The sequence below is a fragment of the Daphnia pulicaria genome, chromosome 5 (genome assembly GCF_021234035.1).
Source record: "Daphnia pulicaria isolate SC F1-1A chromosome 5, SC_F0-13Bv2, whole genome shotgun sequence".
Lineage (NCBI taxonomy): Eukaryota > Metazoa > Arthropoda > Branchiopoda > Diplostraca > Daphniidae > Daphnia > Daphnia pulicaria.
Window position 1 is genome coordinate 3,860,143 of NC_060917.1, and position 9,150 is coordinate 3,869,292.

The following is a 9,150-nucleotide window of genomic DNA, read 5'->3' on the forward strand; positions in this document are numbered from 1 at the left end:
ACATGTAATTGAATTTTTCTTTTGTAATTATTTCGTGATTAAATTTCTTGAGCGAGATGGGTGTTGAATAAAGTGGGTTGTGCAAATTGATTAGCCCGGTTATACAAAAGGGGTGGTCACCCCCTCTTTTGCACCCCCACTGAAGGTCATATGAAATTCGCGCGACGGCCATTTTGTCTCTTTTTTCTTACCCATTCCCCATACATTTTTTTAGCCGCCATCATGGATTTCCATCGCGCGGGTCATTTTAAAAGAAGGGCGGGAGATAAATTGGGTCGATTTATTCGTTCTCTTCCTTTGGCAATAAAAAGGTGTACACCTAATTTGCATATTTGTACAGCGGCGGTTGTCAAATCAATATCGTTTTCGGCTACAAGTCGTATAATTTACCTTTCAAGGTCTCCAAAGCAATTTTGATTAAAAAACCTAACAAAAACACTTATGCGGGAGGAGTTTTCACTTTTCAAAATATGAATATTATGGCGGCTTTTATTGTTTGCTTTTAAATGCTTGATTTTTTTCCTAGAAAAATGAAAATTGTAATCTTGGTGGTTGTTGACAAGTGACTCGGGATTGTTTTTTCAGACCTCTCACAACAGCAAATCGTTTCAAGTGATAAGAAGATGAAGGACGTCGCATTTGTTCGCACACACGTCCGCTGATATGTAAATTCTTGATTTGGGAATCGCCCCGTATTTAGTGACGCGCCAATGCGCCATCTATCCGATAGCGAGCAATATCCGGGAGTCTGTCTGACATGTTCTTTTTTTCTACTACTATTCGGCGAAAGGCATCGATTGCGTTTTTGGGGGTAATCTTGACAAGAACCAGCCCTCATGTTTTTTCTGCTCTTCGATGTGCCAGTTGGATCCGAATGCCGTGTGACCCAAAAAAAAAATAAAATCAGAAAAACGTTCGTTTTATTTTCCCAACTAGGGCGAGCACGTAATACTTGTGAGTGATAAAAAACAAGACACATATAAGAGTCGACGTCGTGTTGTTGCTGTGGATGCTGGCCATCGTCAACCGCCTCAAGTTGATTTTATTTTTTATTTTAATAACCAGTATATATGTTTACGGGTCGGCCGCCCTTTTTGTTTTTTCTAATCAGTCCCGGATCTCGTTCACTGTTGATTTTTCGGTGTGTCTCTTAGAAAGTTGCGTATACATAGCAACACTTGGCGTATCGACGGCGATGCCTTGTGAATACTGATTTGGCTTCTTTGTAGAGTTTAAACTAGGAAAATTTATTATTCACGCAGCGTTTGTTGGACTATAAATAGGCGCTGAAATCCGTTGCGCCGGTGCTGTGTCGTTTGCTTGTTGGAACAAAACGGACCAAATTGGCTTTGGTTTTTACAAAAAGGTTGACAGTCGTCTGAATTGTAACTGTTCACTCTTGTCAAGTAAAAAAACAACAGTCTGTAAAACAACAGTCTGCTGCTGAGACTGTGAACGTAATAATAATGAAAGGCCGAAGAAATGTGATTCGGCCGCCGCGGCCATTGGTTTGCCCGCTCCCGTCATTCGCTCGCTAGACTCGTTCGTTGCTGTGTAAATACATGTGTTTTCGACACGCACAAGTTTTCGCGGTCAATGCTGAATAGCGGGCTGTCTATACGGCAAGAAAAGAAAAAAACTTACAGAACTCTACTTAATAACATGTACCGTATCCAGTTAACCATATTACCTGGGTATAGCTCCAAGCAGAGTCCCTAGCTCTGTTATCGTTTAGGACGAATAATTGAAAGTTGCCTGAGCGCACTGAATGAGGTATTGTGGGCTTCTGACACGGTACTGGCACCTCAATCAAGATTTTTCCTTTTTTCCACCATTTCATGTATTTTTCTTTTAGTACAGTAAGAAATAAGCCGACAGAGTTCCGAGCTTATAGTCCTTTCAAACGGGTTCGCTCCGACACCTCATCGGTGTATAACCGTAACGCAATAGTGAACACAATCCCGAAAGGGAACACAACATTGCACAACAGTATACTGGTAGTATGCGTAGAGACTCTCCCGTAATCTGCTTGTTGTCCTTTAGGAGCAGAGAGCTCCTTTCACGTTTTGTCTCTTTTCTCTCTCTCCTCCAGCTCCTTCCTTGTTTGTGCCCTGATCTACGAACTTTTGATGCAATACTGTTAGATGGCAATCTGTGCAGCTGCCACATCGTGACTTGTCTCCCGGTCGTGATTTCCTTTTTTCGCCATCCATTTACGAATCAGATGCATGCACACAAAACACAACATGCAAATATACACAAGACGTGCTGTCCCTTCGAAATAAAAAAATGTATCGCACAACAACGCGAGAAATTCTCTGGGCAAAAGCTGTTTGGTTTGTTACGTCATGTTGTATTACTTTGTTGTTGCCAAGTTGAAGGGGAGAAAGTCATCCGCGACTATTTGGCGAACTGGTCGGACGGGTAGTATTACGCATATCGAGTTGATTCTTTTTCCCCCCGCTCTCGTCACGAACGTGCCGAATAAAAATAATACGACTTCGCGTTCAACGGCGTGATGCAATGCTGCAGCTGATCGGCGACAAAATAGGAGTAGTATATCCGGCGAAAGTCTAATCACTAACGGTTTCTTCTATATACATTCGAGCTGTGTGATGTTCTTATTCTATTATCGTTGCAAATCATCTTCTCACTTTTCCTTTTTACTTTTCGCCATTCAATTCGTTTGTTTTACACCGACTTTCACTTTGATTTCTTCGCATTTATACACGCGCTATGACTTGTTGGTTTTCTCAATTTTCCTTCCCTTGTTGTTGTTGGTGTGAGCCTTTCAAGTTCCGTTTGTTTGTCTTTCGGATATAAAATCCGTTTCCATAGTGCCGATCCCAGCTCCTGGAAGCAACAATAATAACGAAATACAACAAAAGGACGAATGAAAAGGTTAGAAATGAAATGAAATAAAGTACAATCAAGATGAATCACGTCACCGCGACTCTTTGGCAATGGCAGCTAGAGAGAGAAAACGACAGTGGGCGGCTTGGGCGGCCTTTGCCGTCTCCAAGCCCCCCGCTGGAGAGTGCCCAGCATCACACAGGCGGACATATGTAAGAGAGAAGAAAAATATAAACCCGTTCGTTATTCCTCTTCTCGTTACATATTCAATGTCGTAAATCTCGACGACTCCCGCACATGTTCAATTCACTTTTACAATTTTCCTTTTTGTTTCTTTTTTTATTATTATTATTTTACAAGAATAATTGAAGGGGAGAGAAGGCCATCGAGGACTTTCGGAGGAGAGAGAGAGAGAAAGATAAGAAATGGGTTGAACATGAAGAGCGGTCGTTAAAAGAACGCCAACAGTCCATTGTTATATTCAACTGAACGCCAAACAGTATAACGAAGCCATTTTGAGAAAGTGAAGGTTGCTTTTTTTTTTTTTTCATCTAGTTTCTATTCTTCGTTTGCCCTTTCGTCAGCAGCTGGCCATTAGCTCGGTTGCCGAGTCCGCTGATGACATCTAACGCAGGGACAGTTACGGTAATTGTATAGAAATTGGTGTGGTAATTTACAATACACCTCGGTTTCACTTTATTTGCTCCCGACTGACATTCTTCTCGCTCTTTTTCTTATACTGTTATTAACTGTTTTTATTATGTAGCCAAACTTTTAAAACGCCCTGTCTTGTGAATAAGAATGAGCGCAATTGACTTTTCTGTGGATGGGTTGAATTCCCGGGTTCATTCCACGGGAAATGCCAGCCATAGATGAGAGTGTGTGTGTATAATCAGGCGAGTGTCTTTCACAATCCAATGAGAGCTGAGCTGATAACTCGTCTTACCTCATTCTTTTTCCGAATTTAGGAATTCGAATAAAACGAAATTAAAACGAGAGGAACGACATTGTTGAACAGGTTTGCACATTCCACACAATGGTATTCTTCCAAGTGAAAGAATGGTGCGCACCAATGCTATATGATCGGTTCCTATAAGGTACCGTATGCACAGCGATGTAATTGCTATTGCTATCCGGCACTATCCATGTCTACTTTTGACATTCCGGCTGATATCATAAAAATGATGGAAGGAATCATGTGAAAATAGACAAGGAAAACAAGATGGAAGAGAACAGTTATTCTTCTGGGTTGAGTGACAGTTCTTTGATTTGAAAAAAAAAAAAAAAAGTCTAAAAACAAAAACTTTAACAAGAATCGAGTGTTTCGCTTTTTTATCGTCGGGTGTTGGGTGATGCACGCAGGCGGGACCGTGTACGTATACCGTAAATCATGACACGTTTACACCAGCCGATGTATATACGGCCTCCGCCTATACACACCCACACCCTCGTATAGACAACTAGAGGCGTTATTGCACATGTTGAGAGCGGACAGAGTCGCATCCGCATGGGAAAACAAAAAAACTGGTGGAGCCAAATCCGTAATCGATCCAGTTACATCGACTAGTCTCCCGTAGCGGTCGAGTCTATTCTATGTAGTCTTCCGTCGCCGATCGTCGCCGTCTCGGGCCGCCGACAGATGGTTTGATACATAACAACTTGACCAACAGCTCGTCATATCGCAGTCGCCCAGGCGCTATCGTCGCTCTCCGGCTTTTTGTTATTCCGTCTGTCTTGGACCACTGATTGCAGTTGTGGTGTCCACACGTTACGGACGCCCAACATATAACAGTTAGAGATCACAAATTTTTAAGACAGTCGGGCCTCACTCTACTGTGTAGTAATCTTTACGCATTTGCTTGTTTTACACATTAGTTGGAACATTAGTATCGCCACAGTTTGTAAAAAAAATTGGTCGTTTGAGACAGTTGAGTATTTTCTTTTTTTTACAAAATTTCCACTCGGCCGGAAATGCGTATAATCAGATAAAAAACAGAAGGGGGGTGCAATAATAATAATAGAAGAAGAATGGAAAGTTTTTTTTAAGGCCAGCGAAAAAAAAAGAAAAAAAAAACCTTGAAACGGAACTAAATAAACGAGCGCTGCGTATACACATTCGTCAACGGCTGGTAGCTCGGCCCTATAAGACGCCGGGAATCATTGATTTGGGAAAACCCAGGTGTGTCAACGAAGAATATATACTAACTCTCACGTCAGCCTGTGCTGGGCATTTAGTTTCTGGTTGCCCAACTTTCCGTTTCTTTGTTGTCCAGCAGCAATAACTATGTAGTAACACGACATACACGTATATTAGCCATGATTATAGTCTTCCGCCAATTGAGCCGTATAGATGGGTTTGGATCTACATCCATCGTTGGCTTTTGTATCTGGCATCATATGCAACGTCGACGTCTGTGTGCGAAAATGTCGAATCGGTTGTTGTGGGAAATATAAACGACAAGCAACCATCTCTCCCGAAATCATTGTGTGAGTGCAATATTAAATCTTGGGCGGACAATAGAAAATAATCGGACGAGGGCCAAAAAGAGATTGGAGCTGCTCTGGCTTCCGCGTCCGCCAGCAGCAGTACGGTCCTTTGTTATTCGGTAATTGTTTTCGTTTGCCCTTTTTCGTTTTTTTTTTCTTTAAAAATTCTATTATACATTTTTTGGTTCCTCGAGTGATTCAAGCCCGAAGAAACGGCGGGAGCAATGTGTCCTTGACGACGACTTGATTCAACTGGCAGCTGTTCCGGTATCGTGTGCACCCGCTTGTATTTTCGCTTTTTTCGTGGGTGTGTACATGTGGTGTGCCTTATTGTTGTTCCTTCTTATCTATGGCCGTATGGTTCGTGAGCACTTCTCGGGAATTTAGTTTCTGTTATCCTTCCTTTCTATTTTTTATTATACGACTATTTTTCTTTCAATAGTAGTTCCTTCTCGCTTCCTTGTCTCAATCCGAACGACGCCATTATTCGCTTATAGAAAATACGAAAGATGTAGAGTCACAGTTGAAGCGAAAGGGGAATCATTGAAAAGGAGAAGTCGAATATCAAAATAAGAGAAGCAAAAGCCCGTGATGCCCACACTGCGTTATTGTTTCTTTCTTTTTTTTCACGTTGAAGGATGAAATGAAAAGTAGCGATTCAGGAATATAAGAATAAGAAGAGGTACAAAAAAAAACACTTTCCCATTCTTTTTCCTAAGGTTTCAACATCTGGATTTCTCAGGAGGATGGAAGGTTGAAGGCTTTCCAGTCAAGACAGCATGACACAATAGTTGGAAAAGGTTTTAGACTTATATTATTATTATGATAGACGTCTGATAAGCAGTCATACACGCAAGCTGTCGAAAGGCGGCCAGCGCTATATGCTGCTGGGCGGAAGAAGGTGTTTGTGTGTGACTGGGACGTGAAAAGACTACGGGACGGAACCAGTTCATGTGTCCGCTCATTGTTATCGCTCTCCTTCTCTCGGCTGTGCGCTCACGGAAGACGGGAGAGTTAAACTTTTGATGCCCACACGAACAACAAAGAAGAAAAGGAATCTGAATTTTTATAAGCCTGCGATGAATGCATGTACGTCTAACAATGGCGGAATCTTGTGACCGAAAATCTACACAGAATAAAAAGGAAAGAAGCAGGAAAAAGAATGCAGAAATTATATTGCACAAGGAAGTCAACGGACAGGATATGAGACGACTCAACGAGCTGGTCGATTCCGGTGGCGCCGGATCAGATGGTTTAATGACCAACCAGGAAGTCTTCCAGCGCTCGATCGCAAGGGCGGCATACCAAATGCACACACACAGCACACAGCAACTCCGCGTGATTCCAACTCCGGGGAGTCTGTACGGTATATCTCTGATAATATTTAACACACATTCTGTTTGAGTATTTAACAGCCATCGTCAACGATAAAACCATAAGTACATAGAAATTAACAAAAAAACAAGCGCGACGAAAGACAAACAACCAAACGATACTTACAAAATTGTTAAGTATAGAATGGAATGTTATATCATTCAGGAGAGTTTATCATTGCGGAACCGCTTACATTGCTGGCATACATTAGAAGGTCAGACTTTGTATTAGTCCAGCGTCCGCTCTAGTGCTTTATATGGAACCGGAGCAGCTGGAACGCGATCAGACGCAACGAAAAACAACCAACTGACTCCAAGAATGAAACTGTTGGACTGTGAAGTCTCTTGCTGATGTATATTTCCCCCCGAAGCCGTGTACATAACCATTTGATACAAAAACATTCAGCAGTAGGTTATAAAGTCTTTGAGGAAGTCACCGAAATTTCACTTTTTTTTTCTTCCGGTTTCGACATATCGTCGGATAAAAGGAATCACGTTTGTCTGCTCTAGTGAGCACGTATACGTTATATAAGAAAGAAAATTACCCATAAAAATTGGACTAAACATTTTATTAAAATTTGCTAAAAGTTGATTTCAATTTTAACATCAATTTGAAAATGGTATCGACTAGATCCCAGCATATTAGATTAAATTACCGGTATTCAAATTTTAGTCTCTCTGCTGTACGGGACGGGTTTACGCAATTTCCAAAAGCTCTACAGATAATCTGGCTTTCTTCTTTTGTATTCTGGGTATGAGGATGCAGTGCTGGGGAACGGCCAGCAGATGGGAAGATCAGAACACCGGAAAGAATGGCTCTCCTCAATTTGTCGACTATAAGGCAAAGTGTAAAAGACCAGAATCCTGTCGGTTAGCCGCTCGCAAAGTAGGTTGCTTTTGTCAAATTGCAGCTCACACATATAATCAAAGATGCAATTTCCATGGTGGACACAAATTTTAAAGTTAATTGGCGACGTTTAAAGTTCGTAAATAGCCGACGTTTACATCAGAACTTCAGAAGAATTGGTTCTTTTTTTCTGATTCATCCGCTGTTTTTTTTTTTAAATGCATTTCGTGGGAAATGGTGGCCACTAATTGGATTCCGTGACTGCTGCTGGATGCTATACACCCCAAAAAAACAAACAAAGTGGACAGATAGATGACGAGCGTATATCGAGTCAATCACTTTTTACCGTTATCTAATATTGCGTAACGCTTTTCCCTTGGCTAGTCGTTTTAACAACATCAAACAAAGAATGGTAATATATCACAGGCAAATGAGTATTGTCGGAAACCTTATAGATGTGGACCTGCAGATACGGGAGGCACGCGATTGGTAGCACAAATAATTCTACTATTCGTCTGTAAAAAATAAACGAAGCAGTAACGATGCGCAATCTTATTTGCCACCTGCAGGTTTCAGTGTGTTTATTCGAAAGAAAAATTGCCGTGCGCTGTATACTATACTATTCTATTCTGTTCGACTGCTGTGTTGAAGAATAAATTAAATAACGCTTGCTGATGCGATTACACATACGTGCACAGTATGTATCCCAAATAGAAATGAAAATAGAAAAACGAACAAAAGCGTGGAAGACAGGCAGTCAACTGTGTGATTGCACCTGCTAGAGGAAATACATATGTTCATGTTCGCTGTTGGTAATAACTAGGAATTCACACGCAGAGTGGAAAAAACTTGATTAACAATAAGAAAACTTAAAAAAATAAAACCTTAAATCTTGAAAGAGTATTTTTACTTTAATATTTTCCAAAGTAAAAAGCTGTTGCAGTTTTGCGCACAGTGGAACGAAAAATATTTTTTTTTTTTTCATTTTTAGCTGGGCACCGCTGGTGTTCCATAACGTTGTAATGCATACAGCCTATCCATATTCCATTGGATATTATGAGTTTGAGTTCAACGATCGTTCAATTGCGCTGGGTAATGCTAACCGAACACTGGGACAGGAGCGATTTAATTTGGGCGGATAAAGAAGATAAACGTGGATCGATTATTATGTAATATAGTAGGAATATATGGACGCGATAAATACATAGCGCACCATCAACATCCGCCACCCACCCTATCATCTATAAAGAAAAATTCCAAACCGCATCGTTGCGACATCTTTATTCAACTAAATATGTTCTAGTTTAACAGAAACAACAGAAACGTATAAAGACGACTATTTTCGGATTAAAATATCCACTAATCCCAGTGGAAATGAACCAGTAGCAAACTCTACCGGAAGTGAATGGGCATCCGGATTTATGTTGTCTGTTCGTCTATGAGCCAATTGCTTTGCTGTCTAATGTAGTGACGTACTATGAACGATTAGACATCTCGTTTCCGGCAAAAAGGTTGTCGCCCATATATGCAATCTATTTGATACGCATCGTGTGTGGGAAGCACTCTGCATAAAACCCTAATTGACAAACA

General features: G+C 41.0%; 2 long non-coding RNA genes across 4 annotated transcripts in view; both read right to left on the reverse strand.

Annotated features, from left to right (window-relative positions):
- LOC124341473 overlaps positions 1 to 9,150 on the reverse strand; it is a 172,030-nt gene that overhangs the window by 114,502 nt on the left and 48,378 nt on the right. The gene's annotated exons all lie outside the window — the stretch shown is intronic.
- On the reverse strand, positions 267 to 2,847 carry LOC124341616. Its single transcript, XR_006918537.1, has 2 exons — positions 1,691 to 2,847; positions 267 to 1,615 (listed from the first exon to the last, which is right to left on the reverse strand). It is a non-coding gene; the product is annotated as an uncharacterized LOC124341616 (long non-coding RNA).